The sequence below is a fragment of the Felis catus genome, chromosome A1, assembly GCF_018350175.1.
Source record: "Felis catus isolate Fca126 chromosome A1, F.catus_Fca126_mat1.0, whole genome shotgun sequence".
NCBI classification, from domain to species: domain Eukaryota; kingdom Metazoa; phylum Chordata; class Mammalia; order Carnivora; family Felidae; genus Felis; species Felis catus.
The window spans coordinates 194,901,080-194,921,912 of record NC_058368.1 but is presented as its reverse complement, the minus strand read 5'-3'; the positions used below and the strand labels follow the sequence as shown (position 1 = coordinate 194,921,912).

At 44.1% G+C, this 20,833-nt stretch overlaps 1 pseudogene; it reads right to left on the bottom strand.

Annotated features, from left to right (window-relative positions):
* Window positions 1–989: 989 nt before the first annotated feature.
* LOC111561678 lies at window positions 990–1,863 on the bottom strand (annotated as a pseudogene).
* Window positions 1,864–20,833: the final 18,970 nt, after the last annotated feature.

Below are 20,833 nucleotides of genomic sequence, written 5' to 3'. Positions count from 1 at the left end.
GCTCTGTCTGCATCCCCTCCCTGCATGTGGCTTAATCTACCCCCAAACCTCTAGACTGTGCAAGATAGACAAGGCATTCCCACCCCACCCACAGGAGAGGCTTAGGCAGGTGAAGAGTGTGGAGAGTGGGGGGTCGCGGTAGAGTTCAAGTACTCACAGTTTCCCCATCCACACCCCCAGATTACACTGTACCTGGGCCGTGAGGGAAGATCCCAACCTTGGGGTTCCTAGTGGCGTTAACAGCTCTTTTCTCAGAAACCTCAAGATGAGTTCCTTACCCTCTTTCCCTGACAATAACAAACCAAATTCTGTACCTGGGCAAGGAGGGAACCTCAGCACTCCACTTACCCAAGACCCCTCCTTCCTTATTTGGAGTGATGGGGGCAGGGTGGGCTTCACTTGTAGTGAATAGGTTGGGTTTAAGTGGTAATAGATGAGGGGAAGGGAGAGAACTGAGGATCTTGGGAGGCGGGCTTGGGGGATGCTGATGAGGTTCTGACAGCCCTGGTCCGTGCCCCCAACTTCATCTCTACCCCATACCGAGGCCCAGAATCCCTGCGAGTCCACTGCAAATGTGATATGGGGTGGGGGTGGGGGGGGAGTGGGAGCAGGAGGAGAGCTTAGGAAGGGCCAGGACTGGGCTCCAGGCCTAGCAATCGAGCTCTGATCTTCTAGAACAGCTGAATCCTGGGGAACACAGGGTAGTCTACTAACCCCCACACCCCAGACTTCGTGGCTTGGGCAGATCGGTGGGAATGGGTGGGGGGAGGGTCCTTCCAAGGGTATTACATAAAGATATAACCGTTAAAAATTTTGAGGGGAGAAGTGACTCTCAGCCTCTTGCTTCCCCAAGTTGTGAATCTCCCCAGTGCCCAATAGATAGGGCTGAGGGTGTCCCAGAGAGCTGAGGAAGAAGGCTATATCCCCTCTCTGACAGGATGGGGCCCAGAGAGGGGGCCCATTAGCACCGTGCAATGTTGGGGCACCCCTGGCAGCCTGACTGACCCCCAGGCAAGGGCCCTCCCAAAGCTGGAGTGCCCACTTGCTAAAGCTTCTGTATTCTTGAGGGGGACCCCTGTAAGGGAGGGGGGAGGTGATGGGAGAAGGCTTGGCTGAAGCCCAGGCAAGGGTCTCAGCTAGGACCCCAAAGGGCCCCTCTGGGAGTCATGATTTGAAGAATCTTCGTACCATGAACTGGCCCAACAGAACCACAGACAGAACTATCAGCACGTTCAGGATGGGGCCATTTCCCAAGTTCAGGGCTGCCACCCAGCTGCCCCTCTGTGCAGTCTACCCGGCAATGCAGTGACGCAGCATGACGTCAACCACCAGTTTGGTCACCCGGCCCAGAAAGCCAGTCAGGCCGTGCTGGTAGATGTCGAGGGCCAGGCGGTAGCCAAAGCCCAGGAGAGCCACCACTCGGCCCCAGTTGATGCCGCTCTCAAATCGACTCGAGGCAATCTTGGTGAAAAGATCATAGGCGTTCTCTGCTGTGGGTTGCAGGCGCTGCAGCATGGCCTGGAACTCTGAATCGTAGCGCTGGTTGATGTTGTCCCCAGTGATGGTGAGTTGCCGACCCACCTGCCCCATGGTGCTGCTAGGTTCTAGGGGCAAGGTGACCATTTCTGGGTCAGTAGGCACAGCTGCCCCCTCAGCCTCCTGCTCCTGCTGCTAATGGTGAAAAACATAGCTGCGGAAAACCTCCTTGGTGTCCCAGGCTACCTACTCCTCCGAAGTAGCAGATGGGGCAGTCTCTTCACACTCCTGCCTGGGAGGACCTGGGCATTGCTCGGATGCCATTTCTTGGGTCCCAGTGGAGGGCAGCGCTAGCCTGCCAGGACCCTCGCCCAGGCCTGGGATGGCTCACGGGGCCAAGGCCAGGGATCCTGAGGGGCCAGCGGCTGCTCCTGGGGGTCAGGTGCCCAGGCCCAGCTTTCTGGAATAGGTATCAGTGCAGTCCCGATGTCTGGACGCAGCTTCTGCTTGCCCCAGCTTGGCCCTCTTCTGGCTTCTTGAAATGGATGCTTCATTGACTTTTAACCCTCTTCTTTTCTTTTTTTTTTATTTAAAAATTTTCAATGTTTTATTTATTTTTGAGAGAGACAGAGACAGTGCGAGCGGGAGAGGGGCAGAGAGAGAGAGGGAGACACAGAATCCGAAATGGGCTCCAGGCTCTGAGCTGTCAGCACAGAGCCTGATGCGGGGCTGGAACTCACGCACCGTGAGATCATGACCTGAGCCGAAGTCAGACACTTAACTGACGGAGCGACCCAGGCGCCCCTCCTTCTTATTTTCTAATATATATTTAAGACTTTGTCTTTTGTCCTGAGCTTTAGTTGAGATGCATCCCACAAGTTATGGTTTCATTATTATTCAGTTCAAAATACTTTCTAGTATCTTCCCTGCTTTAGATTTTGATCCTTAGAGATATTTGGAAGTGTACTGTTAATTATATCACTCTATTCTTTTCTTTCTAGTATAATATCTTTGAAAAGTCAGCTATAGGCCTTAGTTTTTGTCATTTAAAGGCAATGGATTTTTTTCCTGTAGTTTTTAATATTTTACAGACTTTGGTTTTATCCATTTATATCATGTGCCTATGAACGTTTGCTTGATTTTTTTCCCCAAAGAGTCAAACACAATTTAAGAAATTATTATTTTTTTGCGTGTATGTGTGTGTGTGTGTGTGTTCAATATATATATTATTGAAGTATAGTTGACACACAATGTTACATTGGTTTGAAGTGTAAAACACAGTGAGTCGACAAGTCCATATGTTATGCTGTGCTCACAAGTGTAGCGACCATCAGTCACTATACAACACTTACAATGCGATTAACTACATTCTCTGTGTTGTGCCTTTCATCCCCAACCAACACTATTTTAGAACTAAATAGGAAAGATTGAATGAAGTTGTAAGCTGAACTTTCCTGATAGACATTTTCTCATTGAGCTCTGTGTTATGGATTATACCAGTCCCATTAGCCACCTTCATACCATTCACAAAAGATGTACAAATTGTGTGATTTGCTTGAAGAGTCAAGTTTAAAAAATAACAATCTTTCCATTCTTTTTGCTTTTAGAACAATTCTCAAAACACATTTATTCTGCTCCCAGCCCATAATTGCTCAATTAAGTGTTTCTTCTAAAAATAACTTGGAGTAAGAGAATCATTTACTTTATATGTATTGAAAAACAGAACTCATCCATTTTCTCCAGTGTTCCATGGAGGAAGAAACTGGTTCAACTAAAGAGGTATTAGTAGAAAATAGGTTTTCCATTTTGGTTCTCTGTTGTAATGACCAGAGAAAATTCTCTGTTGTTTTCACCTTGGTAAAACACAATAGTATCAATAAACTTTTCTTCCTCTGAATCTTGATCTGGCATCCAACATTGATATTTTACATGCAAGGAATGAATATTTCAAAGCTTGGAGTATCCTTCCTTCAAACACTGTTGATGGGATTTTCCTTCCTGGAGTACACACTCGGAGGGAAGCAGACATACGGCCAGGTTCTCTTCCCGGTCCATCCTGTGCCACCCTCTGCCTGGTCCTGGCAACACCCGGACTGTGGACTGTGCCTCTTGCCCACCGTGGCCTCCACCCAAGCAGTCCACAGTGGCTGGTGAGACTCGGTTTTCTTTGTGAATATCCTGCTCAGACTCACAGAACTCTTTGGGTCCTCTGTCCCCCTCTCCCTCGAATTTGTGTCTTGATGTACTTCATCAGTTGTCAGTATTTTCTCCATTATCGCTCCTTCATTTTCTCTTCTCCATCTAGAATCCCAATTATCCATATGCTAAGACCTTTTCATGATGTTTCTATGTCACTTATACCTATTTCTGCATTTTCTATTCTCCCCCCCCCCCCCTTTCTCTGCATCTATCTGGATCTTTTCTACTCTTTTCAATAATCATCTCTTCTACTGAGTTTAATTTGGTTTTACACTTATATACTGAATTAATTTCAATTGTTTTAATTTCCAGGCTAGCATTTTCACTCCTTTTTTCTTTAAAAAATAGATTGCAGGTCCCCGGAGAAATTATCCATCTTTTCATTTATTTTCTGGAACATAATCATCATAATTATCTTAAAATTCCTGCCTGATAATTCTAGAATCTGAGCTATCTATGGGTATCTTTCTATTGCCTCATATTTAAAAATTGGATTTTGATCATTTCTGTTTACTATCATGCCTGGTATTTTTTGCAGTAAATACTTTAAATTGTATATGAAAAATTACACTGGCTCTGAATCATGTTATCTTGTAGAAAGGATTAAATTTCCTTCTGGCTGGCAGAGTGTGGACAGATCACCTTGATTCAACCATGTATTGAGATGATTTCAAGCTCTGTTTCAGGCTTTGTAAGGAGTGTCTATTTCCTACCCCCCTCTTTTTTTTCAGTGTGACTTTTTTTGGGGCATAAAATTATATGTAACATTGTATAAATTTCAGTGTACGACATTGTAGTTGACATCAGAATACACTATAAAGCAATCACCACCAAAGGGCTAGTTACTATCTGTCACCAAAGGAGGGGGGTCTATTTCTGATTTGCCTTGCCCCTTCGGCATGGCCCATCAGGTCTCAACTGAAAGGCCAGTACATTCTTTTTGGTGGGTCCTGAACTCCAGTTTTTGTTTTCACACGTCTCTGGGGCTGCCCAAATCCTTACTTAGTATTTTCACCTCTTAGCAGCTTTTTCAAAAACCATCTTTTAAAATTCTGTTTTGTAGTGAATCCCTCCCTGACCATCCTCCCTGAAGCACTACCCTCATCACTATCATTACTTTTGTTTTATTTTGGAATTTACAAAAAAGTTCCCAAATACCCTTTACCTAGTTTTCCCTAATGTTAACATTTTACATAAAATGATATATTTTCCAAAAGTAAGGAAGCAACATTAGCATATTACTATTAGTTAAACTATAAATTTTATTTGAATTTCTCTCCCTTTTTCCTTTTTTGTCCCTTTACTGTTCTGGACTCCGATCCAGAACACCACATGACATTTAGTCGTCACGTCTCCTTAGTCTCGTCTGCACTGTGACAGATCCTCAGTCTTTCCTTGTTCTTCATGACCTTAACCATGAGCAGTCATGGAATGCTGGTCAGGTATTTTGGAGAATGCCAGTCACTTTTAGTGTGTCTAATTTTTTTTTTAATGATTAGATTGGGGTTATGAGTTTTTGAAAGAGTATCATGGAGGTGAGGTGCCCTCCTTGTCATGTGGTAACAGTGGGTACATGATATTCCCTGACTTACCACTGTTGATGTTGACCTTGATCATTTAGTTTAGGTGGTGTCCAACAGGTTTCTCCATGGCAGAGTTACTATTTTTCCTTTCCCACACTGTGTTCTTTCCATGTGTTTTTAAGTCCTGCTTTTACTTAAGGAGAGGGAAATTAGCTCCACCTCTTGGAGGAAGTTATCCCCTATGTTTGCTTGGTTTCTTACACTCTCACCACCTACACCTGCATCTGAGAATTTGGCAAATGCACTGATGAGAAATTGCATGTGGGATGTTGGTCTCACTTCTCTGTGGTTCCTTTTTCTCTAGAGTTGTGGCTCTTCAATTTCTGGCTGCCTGTAACTATTTTTGAGGGGCCTTGTACCCCATGGGAACTGCTAAGCCACTGTTTTTTGTTTTGCCTTTTTGTTCTGCAGTGAGATTCAGAAAATGCCCCGAGTGGAGAAGGCACTGATTCAGCCCTTCAAGTCATGGCCACCTTGGTTGCTCCAACTTAACATTCAGTTTTATTTTTGACCCAGTTTTTATAGTTTTTCTCAGTGGGATAGTTTTCAGGCACAAATTACTTCTTCATAGTAAATGAGGGAGTAGGGAGAGAGTAGGGAACCACTGAAGGGTTCTCACCACTACTCTGCACTATGCTCATGTCTCCCTCAGCTAGCTCATTTATGGACCCTCTTTATCTCTGTCTTACCTTATGCTTTCCTTGGGGAAAGTTACTTTTTTACTTCTATGCTTCCGTCAAGCATTTTTTCTTCTCTAGCTCTCACTTCTACTTTTACACCCAACCCATAGTCCATTCTTTACACAGTAGCCAGAGTAATCTTTATTTTTTTATTTTATTTTATAAATATTTATTTATTTATTTAATTCATTTATTTAATATAATTTATTGTCAAATTGGCTTCCATACAACACCCAGTGCTCATCCCAACAAGTGTCCTCCTCAATGCCCATCACCCACTTTCCCCTCTCCCTCAGCCCCCATCAACCTTCAGTTTGTTCTCTGTCTTCAAGAGTTAGAGTAATCTTTAAAATATTAAACTTTCAGGGGCACCTGTGTGGCTCAGTTGGTTGGGCATCCGACTTCAGCTCAGGTCATGATCTCACAGGTTGTGAGTTCAAGCCCCACATTGAGTTCTTTGCTGTCAGGACAGAGCCCTGTTCAGATCCTCTCTTCCTTTCTCTCTGCCCCTCTCCTGCTCATTCTCTCTCTTTTCTCTATCAAAAATAAAAATAAAAATAAAAAAAAACATTTAAAATATTAAGACTTTGCACTGAATTCCCTTTGTACCTAGAATGCAATACAATTCCTCGCCACAGACTTAGATGATCAGCCCTGACCTCCCGTCTGTGACCATACCTTGTGCCACACCCCCCCTTATCTCACCAAGCTACCAATTTTTTTTCACTTGGTTTTGAGCCCAGATCTTTTTGTCATTCATATCTCAGTTCAAATGCTGCTTTTCAACAAAGCCTTGTGTGACGATTCTCCCTGAGGTACCTCTTTCCCATCCCTATCATCCATTTTGTTTTATTTTTCTTTGTAGCATTTATCTTTATCTAAAAGTTTTTGTTCATGTATACATTTACTTTTTCATTTTAAAATTTCATTTAAAGCAGCACAATAGTAAAAACTTTCTTCTTCACTGTATTGCCAGTACCCATAGTAGTTCTTGGCACATAGTAAAATTTAATGAATGAATCAAGTCCTACAAGATTTATTTACTATGTGACATGCATTGTGCTTCATGCTCCTGAGAACTCTCTTATTAAATTATCACAATAACTCTATGAAGTAGAGTCTATTATTGTCCCCATTTTACAGAGAAATGATGTTTAAGGCACAGAGAGATCAAGCGTCTTGCTCAGGATAGCAGCTAATGTCATTTTTCAGACTTGTGATCTATAGTGTGCACTTTAGGTTATTTGTTATAATCAGCTAGGTTTTCTATCAATTTTACCTGTGACAACTTTCCCTCAACTAAAGAATGGTTTCCTTGATGAAAAAATACAGCATTTTTGTGGATTTCCTTTTTGGATTTCCACCAGAAGAGTTTTACGAATAGATGTCTTTTGTTTTTGTCCAACCGGCATCCATTTGTCATTGTTCTGGTAACAGCACCTAGATTTTCCTTGAGGAATACCAATACCCCTTACCTCACCCACTGTCAGTTCAGGTAGTTTGGGTGGGGTTAACCAAAGATCCAGGGGTGAGAGGGCCTGGCAGGACTGTATTCTCAATATACTCCAGTTCCTGAGTGTGGACTTGCTCAGGAATAAACGTATGACCCAAATTTATCCAATCACAGCTATTTAGTCTTGATGCTTTGATGATGTAAACAAGAGAGCCCACACTCTCTTCCCCTCACCAAAACAAAACAAAAAGGATGAAGCCAATACTGAGGAAATAAGAATCAAGAGTAGGAGAGAGCCAGTTTCCCAGTGATATTGCTTGATCGCCTGATCCAGCCAGCCTCAAATCATGATCTCCTCTGGCTTTTTTAGTTAAATGGACCAATTAATTGATTTTGTGCTTGAAGCCAGTTATAGTTGGATTTCTTTTTCCTTTGCACCTGAAAGAGCCCTGATTTATATAGTGCTCCATATACGCCTCTTGATGTTTGATTGACCATGTGCCTTTGCAACTTGTACTCAAACCAAGTGTGTATCTGTGTAGCCTGATTAGAGGCAAAGGGCCTCTCATGGATCCTTGCAGAAAATCTCACCATGCACCTCTCTCTGCTTTGGCCCCTTGACTCTTCGTGAGGGCGGGCTCTCCTTTCTCAGGTGGTGGTAATAACAAGCCAGGCAGAGTGGTGCTGAGGCTTGGATATCAATTAGTGAAGCTCTAACTGCAGGAAAACCTCTCAGACATGTCCTAAGTGTCTTAATCTCTCAGTGGGCCTTCTCCTCTCAAGGCTTAGGTGGCTGATAATATGTTTGAGCTGTTGATCCCTTCTTTGATCATGCCTTATAGGATTATTCTGTAATGAGATGGTACCGAGGAGCTGAGGCTGTTATTTGGTTACCTTGCCTCACACTTGGGCCACGTTTCTTCTCTCTGAATTTCAGTTTTCTTTCTTCTCCTTCTGCTTGTGCTGGATTCGAAGCCCCTGCTTTGGGCTTTCACCAAAGCATGTGTCTTCCGATTCTTCCAGCTCTCACCAAATTGTGAAAGTGTCAGAGTAATCTTCAAATGAGAAAATTGGGTTTACTAATTCCTTGCCTACTCAGAGCACTTTCTTCTCATTAGTGTCTTCTTTCAAAACCCTTGCACCTGATACTCATGGCCGCTTGGGGATAGTCAGGGCAGGTGGCTGTTATTTCCATTTTACAGATTCTGGCTGGAATGAGGGGCAGAGAGACAGGCGCAGCGTAGCAGATCCATGCCCGGCCCAATGTTTTCGCTCTCACACCAGCCCAGGACTCTCAGGCCACCCGGTTCTTTGCAACAGCAGATGGTCAGTAACATTTCTCATTCTTCAAGACCAGGCTCCAACAGTATCTCCTTTTGCCATCTTCACATCCTCAATGGGAAGAGATCTCCCTTCTGGATCCGTGCAGCACTCCTTCAGGTATTCTTACAGTTTCATAATTTTCTATCTGGTAATGTAATCATTTGTGTGTATTTTTATCTTCTCTCTTAGAACTTAAGCTCCGTCGTTCCCTCGGCACATAAATAGCAGAGTGTTTGATCTGTGGTCGGTATTCAAACAGTGTTTACTGAGTGTGAACAAGTAAATAAACGCCTTAATTTTTTTTTCCCCTGCGTGGTAGGGAGAGAGGAGGGTGGAATATCTGAAGGAACCAGAATTGTTTTCATGAACATTTATTTATTATTGAGAGACAGAGAGAGAACAGAGAGAGAGCACATTTATTTATTATTGAGACACAGAGCATGGGCAGGGGAGGGGTAGAGAGAGGGGGAGACACAGAATCTGAAGCAGGCTCCAGGCTCTGAGCCGTCAGCACAGAGCCCGACATGGGACTCGAACTCACAGACCGCGAGATCATGACCTGAGCTGAAGTCAGTCACTCAACCAACTGAGCCACCCAGGCACCCCCAGAATTGTTTTCAACCCCAGAGGGCTGTTAGGGGGATAAAGGGTGGAATTTGTTCTGCAACATCTCAAAGGGCAGAAATAAGACCAGTTGGGTAGACATTTCAGTGAGACACATTTCAGCTCAATGTAGGGTTTCCTGTAGCCAACTCTCTTCAAAGGTGAAAGGGCTACCATGTAAGTTAAAGTCTGTCATTGAGGGTATGAAAGCAAGTATTGGGTGATCACTTGGCAAGGATAGTGCAGAGCAGATCCTAGCATCTTAGGAGGGATTGGGCTTCAAGGCCCCCTCCCTATTCATTCAGTAGTATTCAAGAGATCTTCAGCATGGTTGGCTGTGGGATGCTCTTGGATCTTCAGTCATTTTATACACACAGGCAGTAGTGACAGTGACTAAGAGTGTAGGCTCCAGGGTTCAAATTCTGGCTCCCCTACTTACTAATGTGTGACACTGGCGAAACCTACTTAACATCTCTGAACCTCAGTTTCCTTACCTGTAAAATGGCGGTAACGGCACAGACCTACCTCAGTGGGATGCTGTGTAGGAACGCACAAAGTACATTTAGCCTGGCACAGGCAAAGTGCCCATCTCTCCTGGTTGTGACTGTTACCACCACCTCCCTCTCCCATGGTGATCCCCAGGCTGGGTCTGTGACTTGCACTTGCCAAGGGCTGTCTCAGTCCTTCCCTCCTGGTGCTATCTCAGGTCTCAGGCAGAAGAGGGCTGAGCAGGTCCTGTAGGGACCCCAGAGTTTGTGCCCCTTGAGCAGTCAGTTGACAGTTGATTGTGAAACCGGAGAGCTGAGCCTGTGAGGCCTCCGGCCGCTTGCCAAAGCCAACAATCCGAGTTAAAAACACAGTATCATCTCTCCAACCTCTTCTGGGACCCTGGCTGCCGGCACTCATTAAAGGCAGTTTTCTCCTGAATTTCAGAAGCAAGGGGTCCTTTTTTGTTTTAAAAGCTTAGAGTCTAACACTGGGTTCCCAAAAGATTGATGGCAGTTTCTTCAGTTTTCCCCCAAATCCCTGACCTGAATTTCCAGTGCCTGGGTTATTAGTGCATCAACAAAATATGTGCCCTGGGAATGGAAAATCTGTTCTTGTCCTTTGGTCCTTTAGAGAATGGCAAGAGGACATCTCAAGTCCTCAGCCCACCCCTTGGTTGAGAGCAAAATTGTTCCCAGAGTAATTCTCTGTCCTGCGAGTTCTGAGACTTAATTAAAGTGGAACAAACTGGATTCAAAGACTTACATACATTCTTCTTTTGTATAAGCTCCTTGATAAGAAATTATTACACGCACAGGTACTTGAGTATGTTTCACCTACTTAATACCATCTCCATTTTAAGGAAGAGAAATGAGGTAGTGTTTTCACTTCTGCTTTAAAATAAACACAGGCATGTTCCCGCTCCCCACCCCCCACCCCCCACCCCCCCACTTAGCTAATAAGGGACAGAATTGAGACACTAAGGCAGATCTATTTGACCCCAAAGTTGGGGCCATTCATGGTGACCCATGCTGCCTTTGGTTAGGAGGACCCCAGGCAAGGGCTAATTGTTTATATAATAAATTAAACAAAATAACAAAAGAGTTGTAGAACTGTCAGACAAGATAACAAACATGTACAACGAGCTGATGTGTACTTCTTCACATTAAGCAGTGAGACTAACCCCAAGAGTTTGATGTTTCTATTCTTTTTTCTTTTTTAAAAATTTAAGCATTTTTTTTAATGTTTGTTTCTGAGAGAGAGAGAGAGAGAGAGAGAGAGAGAGAGAGAGAGAGAGAAAGAGAAAGAGACAGAGCACGAGTGGGGAAGGGGCAGAGAGAGAAAGAGGGAGACACAGAACCTGAAGTAGGCTCCAGGCTCTGAGATGTCAGCACAGAGCCCGATGCGGGGCTTGAACCCATGAACTGGGAGATTATGACCTGAGCCAAGGCCGGACACTCAACCAGCTGAACCACCCAGGTGCCCCTGATGTTCCTATTCTTGATTTATAGATAGGAAAAACAGGTGCCAAGAAGTTATGGGGTCTGCCCAAGGAAGCAAAGCTAGGATGCGAACCCTTCTTCTTCTCCTTCTCCTTTTACATTTATTTATTTTTGAGAGACAGAGCACGAACAGGGGAGGGGCAGAGAGAGAGAGAGAGAGAGAGAGAGAGAGAGAGAGAGAGAGAGACAGAATCCGAAACAAGCTCCAGACTCTGAGCTGTCAGCACAGAGCCCACTGTGGCACTCAAACCTACAACCTGTGAGATCATGGCCTGAGCCAAAGTCGGACGCTCAATCCACTCAGCCACCCAGGCGCCTGTGAACCCTTCTTCTTGAGCAGTTGGGGGATGTATCTTCCATCATGCCACGGTTGTCGCCCTATAAGAAATACATTTATTTTTTTTTTATATTTATTTATTTATTTATTTATTTATTTATTTTTTCAACGTTTATTTATTTTTGGGACAGAGAGAGACAGAGCATGAACGGGGGAGGGGCAGAGAGAAAGGGAGACACAGAATCGGAAACAGGCTCCAGGCTCTGAGCCATCAGCCCAGAGCCTGAACCGGGGCTCGAACTCACGGACCGCGAGATCGTGACCTGGCTGAAGTCGGACGCTTAACTGACTGCGCCACCCAGGCGCCCCAAGAAATACATTTAAAACATCATGCTCCAAATATGCCTTCTTTCATTTTTTTCAAAGCACATTAAGGAATCTTTTGGAGTCCCTCAGTGATTCAGCAAGCTTGGCAGGGCAGGCTTTAGGTACCCTGGTTCAGTAATGATGGGCCTGAGGTCAGGACGTTTGCCTGATGTCAAACAAGGACACCAGGGAGCAAGATGGGTTTGAACCAGCCGTTCACACTTACAGGAAGCTCTGCTTTGGTTCCCCTTCATTTCATGTTTTTTTCCTGCCTGTCTTCCCAATCCCCTGAGTTGTGAACTTTCTCTTGACCACTCAGGGGCTCCAGTCTGGTGTTGCTTTGAGTCTCGTCTTCCCAGTCATGCATTCAGTCCACTCGTTGTACATCAGGTAGTTGCCAAGGGTAGAGCTTACCTGAAAACCGGTCATCCTGCTTCACCACTCACTTCCCCAAACCCATTTACTGGTACCTATCCTACCCCCCAGGGACCTCAGACTTCATGAACAAAATTGCATTTCATAGATGTTTATGTAGCCTTGAGTGTGACTTTTGTGTAACAGAGGTCAGCGCGAGGGTGGGAAAAGGTCAATGATAAACGCTTGGAGATAAGAGAGAGCTTGGTATTGAGAGATCAGTCCGAAAATGTGTGTTCAAGGGTCTGTTTGGTCCCTCATTAGCCATGTGACTTTAGGGCAAGTTAATTAACTCTTTTCAGCCTTGTTTCCTAATCTGTTAAATGAGCCTAATTTATAAGGTTCTTGTGAAGATCACAGGATACAATTAATATAAACCGTTTGGCACAAAGGATGTGCTCTTTTATTAGTATAGTAAGTGCTGAATAAATGGGTAGATAAAACATATAAATAAAGGAATTAAAAAAAATACAAAGCAGGGAGTGTATTTTAATGGCTGCAGAACCCCAATGCCTATCTCAGGGCTTGGCATAATGTCGAGGTTCTAGGTCTATACCTGTGGGTACCATCTATTGAATGGTTTACTTGCTCTAGTCATGTGCTGAGTGTGGCATGTATCACCTCACTTATTCCTTCCAACAACTCCTGGGGAGGGTGTTCTGGCTCTCTTACAGGTGTTACAGATGATGAAGTTGAGACTTGGAGAGTTTAAGTGGCTCACCCACTGTCGTATGGGTTATTCTAAAGACTAGTAGAGTCAGAGTTTGAGGTGGGTTATATTTGACTCCCAAGCCTGTGTTTACTTGCTCATTTGATGAGTAATTTATTCATTCAGGCAGCCTTCTTTGAGTATCTTCACTGGGGGATGTTCCGGATCTAGAGCTGGGAATGAAGTGGGGAGGACGGCATAGTTCCTGCCCATGAGGAATTCATCATCTGGGAAACAGACCCCTCTGACATGGGGAGGGGAGGACAAGAGTCCTGGGGAGGGCACTCGTGCAGGGATTGTGGACACACTCCAGAGGGACTTGTTGCCTCCTGAAGGAGGTGGATGGCAAACTTTGGGAGCAGGCCGATGGTAGATCAATGAGAGGAGAGTGTTGTAGAGAGTACGCTTAATGGGATACAAGGGTGGGAGAAGAAGATGGCCTATGGGCTCAGCCAAGCAGATGGAGGTGACCAGTGGGGAATAAAGCTGATGAGAACCCTCAAGTCCAAATTGAAAGCACTGAAGAACAGTTTATTTTTATTTTATTTTATTTTATTATTATTTATTTATTTATTTTTATTATTTTTTTAATATGAAGTTTATTGTCAAATTGGTTTCCATACAACACCCAGTGCTCATCCCAACAGGTGCCCTCCTCAATGCCCATCACCCACCCTCCCACCCCCCATCAACCCTCAGTTTATTCTCAGTTTTTAAGAGTCTCTTATGTTTTGGCTCCCTCCATCTCTAACCTTTTTTTTTTTTCTTCCTTCCCTTCCCCCATGGTCTTCTGTTAAGTTTCTCAGGATCCACATAAGAGTGAAAACATATGGTATCTGTCTTTCTCTGTATGACTTATTTCACTTAGCATAACACTCTCTCCGGTTCCATCCATGTTGCTACAAATGGCTATATTTCATTCTTTCTCATTGCCACGTAGTATTCCATTGTGTATACAAACCACAATTTCCTTATCCATTCATCAGTTGATGGACATTTAGGCTCTTTCCATAATTTGGCTATTGTTGAAAGTGCTGCTATAAACATTGGGGTACAAGTGCCCCTATGCATCAGCACTCCTTTATCCCTTGGGTAAATTCCTAGCAGTGCTATTGCTGGGTCATAGGGTAGATCTATTTAAAGATGGTGAAGATGAGGTAGGCAATGTTGCCTTAGAGATTCACACAGACCTGGGGCGCCTGGGTGGCTCAGTCAGTTAAGCATTTGACTCTTGGTTTGGGGTCATGTCATGATCTCACGGTTTTGTGCGTTTGAGCCCCATGTCAGGCTCTGTGATGACCCTGCAGAGCCTGCTTGAGCTTCTCTTTCTCTCTTGCTCCTCCCTTTGTCGTGCTTTCTCTGCCTCTCTCAAAATAAGTAAATAAACTTAAAAAAAGAAAGAGATTAACACAGACCTAGGCCTATGGGAGGTTGCACACTTAGAAAGCATTTGCCAGAACATGGGAAGGCTATGATAAATTTGTAGCACTTTTCTTTTTTATGAGATGATCTTCCATGCCAGGTAGGTGGGCAGGGCCAGAAAGATCATTGGAGGCAGTGGGAGTTTGGGGATCATCTCACATCAGGTAATGGGACTCAGCTGGCCCACTTGTCCTCCAGGAAATTGCGAGTGTGCAATGAGATAAGGTGAGCTTTTTGCCAGCCCCAAAGGGCTGTGTTCACGGGGGAGGAGGAGGTGTGAGGATGGCCTTGCTTCTCTGCTGATTCTGCCAGAGGCCAGTCTGGCCACCCCAGCAGAGCTCCTGGGAGAGGCCCTGCTGGGCATTTTCTGCAGCTGCAATGCAGCCACATTGCCTTATGCTGCTATTCCACCGGCCAATCATGAGGTTATCGAGTTATTGAACACTCTGGGAGCACTGCAGGTGGGAGGCGCTCCCACAAACTACATTTGCTTCCCAGTGATTACAGTGCCATCTGTAAGGAAGGACAGTTCCAATATTTATGTATGGGTTTCCAGAGGGATGTAAAAGCAAGCAATTGAACATATGATGCTCTATTTTCTTTCTTTGTCTCTTTCTACTTATTAAATATTTAAAAAAATTGAAGTATAGTTGACCTACGATGTTATATTAGTTTCAGGTAGACAAATTAGCAATTTGACAATTGTGTACATTAAACAGTGCTTACCACGATGGGCGTAGTTACCATACAAAGTTACTACAATATTATTGACCGCATTCCCATTGTTGTACTTTTCATCCCCATGACTTATTTATTTTATAACTGGAAGATTGTGCTTCTTAATTTCCTTCATCTACTTCATCAATTCCCCCATCCCTCTGACCATCATGTATTTATGAAACTATTTGTGTGTGTGTGTGTGTGTGTGTGTGTGTGTGTGTTTGCTTGTTTGTTATTTTTAGATTCCACATGGAAGTGAAGTCATATGGTATGACTTTCTCTGACTTATTTCACTTGGTGTGATACCCTCTAGACCCATCCAGGTTGTTGTGAATGGCAAGATTCCTTTTTATGGCCGAGTAATATTCCATTAGGTATGTGTGTGTTTAGAAAACATCTTTACCCTTTTGTATCTTGATGCAAACTTAGCATTCTTTCTTTTAAAAAATTACCATCAAGGTTGTCTCATTCCTGTTCCCAAACCAGTTCTGTGTGATATAGTACAATTGGTGGCCCTGATTGATATTCTGTATGTGGCATCAGAGCAGGGCAGTGGTGTTCAGGGTTGAAAGCACTTGATGTGGAACCAGCGAGATTCTTCACTACAGTCACCCAAGGGAGACCATGCCTGTTAATCCTGCTGTCAGAGGACCTCCTTAACTTTGGCTGGAATAGGACAACTCAGTGTGGTCAATATCAGTCTCATGGCAACTAGGGAGACTTGGTGAAGGATGCAGAAGAACAATGATCAGGACTTAAATCATGCTGTTGAGATGGGAATATTTTGAAGCCAGGAGTGCACGAGGGTGAATGTGAAATGGGTCCTCCGGGGTACAAAAGTCGAGAGCCACCAGTCCCAATTTATTCCCACTATGCTCATAGGTCTGGTCAACATCTCTTTACCTCCCCCACATAGAAGAGCCTAAAAATACAATCGTTGACTTGGGGAACATTTTAGGAAACAAGGCAAGTTGTATCTAAAGCCCGTAGCATGGTTCTCCTGACCACTCACAATGTAGCAGCCACGTCTTTTCTACGTGCCTCCTCCACTCACTCCTTCATTCAGTGAGTCTGGACTGCTCTTCCTGAATTTGGATCTAGTGAAGTCCCAGACATTATTCAAAGTCCAGTTGAAAGACCATGAAACACCTTTCCTGTGTTTCACCTGCATGTTTATCTCCTGTTTGTACAAACCTGTAGCGCTTTGCTTGTGTTACAGCAGCTCCCAGAGCATGGGAGCACAAGCCCGGAGGATGTCTCACAGAGACGGAGATCTGAGATTGAAGAATGTGGTATAGAAGTTGTTCTCCTTTTGGTATTTCTGACTTCATCAAGAAGAGCTTCTCATGTTGCTGACGCTATGTCTTTCACACCTTTTTGCCCCTTTCACTTTCTTTTTTTCAAATAAAGGCGGAGGGCAGAGCAGTCCTCAGGCCCAGAGTCTTTGACAGTGGTTGTAGGTAGCTAGAATTAATAGTGTTCATTTAATTATACTGTTTTTGTTTATGTTTGCTTTCTATTTTTGGTAAGTAATATGGGTTTTCCACAAATAAAAGTATTTTTTTAATGTTTATTTTATTTTTGAGAGATATATAGAGAGGGAAAGCACAAGCAGGGGAAGGGCAGAGAGAGAGGGAGAGAGAATCCCAAGCAGATTCCATCCTGTGTTGTCAGTGCAGAGCCGGATGTGGGGCTCGAACTCATGAATCACAAGCTCATGACCTGAGCTGAAATCAAGAGTCAGATGCTTAACCCACTGAGCCACCCAGGCACCCCACATTAATAAAAGTATTTTAACATTAAAAAAGAAAATTATTTAAGTCAAAAAGTGAGTTGGTGATGGAAAAAAGGATTAAATAAGTTTCCTTACAGACATGGCCAGTATTGTTGAAGTTGTACTGTAGTGACTGAAATTGAGCTGAAACAAATTCTCCAGGAAGAGTGTCGGTTATGCCTTTTTTTTCCTCTCAAGTGTGTGAGGGGAGGGGCTGTGCTTCCTTCATCTTAGAGATATTCTGGAACAGGAGTTGGCAAACTAACATCCATAGCCAAATCTGGCCCACTGCCTATTTCTGGGTGCCCACTACCCGCCCCGCCCCCGTCCCAGGAATGGGTCTTATATTTTTAAAAGGTTGAAAACAAAATGAAAAGAATAATATTTCATGAACACGAAACTCAAATTTCATTGTCAAAAAAGTTCTGTAAACACCGCCATGCCCAATTGTTTACGTATCGTCTGTGGCTACTTTCACGCCACAACGACAGAGTGGACCGGTTGTGACAGAGACGTACAGAGTAAAGTGTTTACTGTTATCCCTTTGCAAAATAAGCTTGCTGACCTCTGTTCTGGAGGCTCCTTGGACCTGGAGTCAGGACACCTGAGCTTCACCCTTGGCACTTTTGACTGTCATGGGGTGACCTTGGGCAAAGTCAAGTCTTCTCTCCAAGCTTCAGGTCTCCATTTATAAAATGGAGCTAATAATAGTACCTACCTCATAGGGCTGATGTGAGGATTGGATATGTGCGAATGCACTTTATAAATGTGCAAGCATTAGAAAACCAAGATATTTTTATTTCCCTTAATAGTTCTAACCTTTGTTTTGTGAGACACAGTGTGGGCTCATAAATGCCAGCTCCGTTCCTCGTATTTTCTAACAGATTCTGAAGATTTCTTCTATTTTTTTTTTAGTTTGTTTATTTTGAGAGAGAGAGAGAGAGAGTGAATCCCAAGCAAGCTCCGCACTGTCAGCACAGAACCTGATGTGGGGCTTGAACTTCTGAACTGTGAGATTCATGACTTGAGCAGAAATCAAGAGTCAGATGCTCAACTGACTGAGCCACCCAGGTGCCCCTCTTCTATTCTCTCCTTTCTCTCCTGCTTCTAACATACTTTCATTATCTTGCTATTTTCCACATTGCTTTCCACTCCTCCCCCACTGGTTACTAAGAAGCATTCTGTCCCCCAACTTTTTTCTTTTCCTTCCTTCCTTCCTCTTCCTTCCTTTTAATATATATATATATATATATATATATATATATATATTTATTTTGAGAGTGAGAGAATATGAGCAGGGGAGGGGCAGAGAGGGAGAGAGAGAAGGAGACAGAAAATCTCAAGTGGGCTCTGTGCTATATAGTGCAGAGCCTGACGTGGGGCTTCAGGTCACGAATTGCAAGATCACGACCTGAGCCGAAATCAACAGTCAGATGTTCAACCTCCTGAGCCACCCAGGAGCCCCTCCCTCCCCACCTTTCCTTTTGAACTTCCCCATCTTGGCCACTATAATTGATTCCACTGCAACCCCAGGATTCTTCCTCCAGAACAAACTGTACTTAAGGAAATACCATCAGATCAGAAGCAAGAACATATTTTTCTATTCAGTATTGTCCTAGATCTGCTGTGTGCTGTAAGGGCATGCTGACTTCTCTTTGGCTTTTCAAATAGAATTTTCTCCGGTCAGGTAGGGATATTTGAATGAAATTTCAGGTGTGTGTGTGTGTGTGTGTGTGTGTGTGTGTGTGTGTGTGAGAGAGAGAGAGAGAGAGAGAGAGAGAGAGAGAGAGAGAGAAATAGGACTTGGATGAAAGAGGCTAAAAAATTATTTGGCACTTATTGAACATTTACTATGTGCCGGGCACCGTGGTGAAGCATTTTACGCTTATTGTCTCACTCGATCCTCTCAATAATATTAAGCAGGAGATAAGGTTATTATCCCTTCTTAATAGACTGGGAAAATGAGGCTGAGGGTTGAAGTCACTTGCCCAAGTCTCCCAGCAGGAAAGAGGTGGTGCTGGGATGTCTCCACGTCTAACTACACTAGAGCTGCCACGCAGGCCAGGCAAGCGCTCCCCGAGCTCCTATTGGTGCTCCCAGTGTCACGTGGTCCCCCTCCAGTCCTTGTGACACTACACTGCAGTCGGCTGTGGGGTACTCTGTCTGCCCATCTAGCCTATGAGCCTGAGGGAGGCAGAGACCTGCTCGTTGTTATATCATGGCACCTGGTTTAGGGCTGGTACAGAGCGGGTGTCCCCCGAATGGTTACTAAATGGATGAATGAATACATGAGTATAATGAGCATTTTTATAGCTCGAAGCATTCACCTGGAACTTCAGGGGAAGGAAAATGATATACTCATAGGGCTCACCAGCTGCAAATTCTGCAGTCGCTAAGGAAGCCTTGGGAAAAGAAAGGAAAAAAGAAGTGAGAGAGCCCAAGTCTGCATTTCAGTTGGAAAAATGAGGCGACAAGATGTATTGTTTAATTATTATTTACTTTGAGAAAGGAGGAAAAAGTCTTCATGTCATGTATTTCTTTCCAGTTAATCCAGAGCTTTTTCAATCTTAATCTTTTGGTGTTTTTTTTTTAATTTGAAAATTTTAAAAATTTAAAAATTTTTTAAAGTTGATTCATTTTTTGAGAGTAAGATGGAGACAGAGCGAGATGGAGACAGAACGTGAGCGGGGAGGGGCAGCGAGAGGGAGACCCAGAATCCGAAGCAGGCTCCAGACTCTGAGCTGTCAGCACAGAGCCTGACGTGGGGCTCGAACCCACGAACCGCAAGATCATGATGTGAGCCCTCCGGGCGCCCCCGATTTTAATCCTTTGTATGCCCTCTTTGTGATTTTTGCCATACCCATGTACCAGTCATAATATTATTTGCTTAATATTTAAACAAATCAGCCCACTTAAAAAATCATACATGTATTTTTTTTAAAAGGGAATTTTCAATACTATTCCAATAAATGGGAATCTATTACCATCTGCTTTAAAAAGCAGGTGATGTGAAAATAAACACAACCGAAATAGAAGCAGTTACCTAGCAGGTACTGTTGTCGGCCGAAGGACCCGAAGCAGGGCCTGCTTTTTGTTGAAAAGGAAGATTAGGAGTGGGAGAACAGGGTTAAAGACCCACTGGTGCCAAACTGAGGCTTTCTTCTTCATAATGAGAAGAATTTAAAGAGAGTTGGGAAGGAAATGACCTCCGTACTACGTGAGTCAGTGTGATTGAATGTTGTGTCTGTGTCTTACCTAAAATCATCTCCTGCACTGTGTGAAGTCAGTGTTACCCTGATTGGGAAATGCTGAATCAGGAAGCAGGTCTTCTCTCTTCTCGAGTGGGATATGTTAGATGATTCTGCTAAAAGCTCTCTTCCTCCTGAAAAGAATCGTGATGGTCTATTTCTTCCTGTCTCCACATACAGCTCTGTCCCAAGGCAGGGAAGAGGGTAGAGGGCAGGCTGCCAGTGTTCAGGGCCCTTCCATCCTGGGCCACCTGTGCTTCAGGTCTTCAGAGGCTCACCCCAGGCGCTGTGGGAGGGCCTGGGGGACAGCCGCAATCCGAGGCCGGAGCCTGCAAATCGAGGGGGTCCGGGAGCCTCTGCAAACAAAGCAGATCTACTTCAGCCCAGAACATTTTATTCTCGTGAAATCTCTCTCCTGCCCCAATTCACTCACTGCAAAAACCAACATAATTTATCTTCTGGAGGGAAGGGTGCAGACTTCAGCTTGGTGTTTTTTCTTTTTCTTTTTGGCTCAAGCAACAGCTCAGCCTAAGTCACTTGAAGAAAAAGATGGGAAAAGGCGAGAGCAGGGGGTCAAATTGCAAGTTGGAAAGTAAAC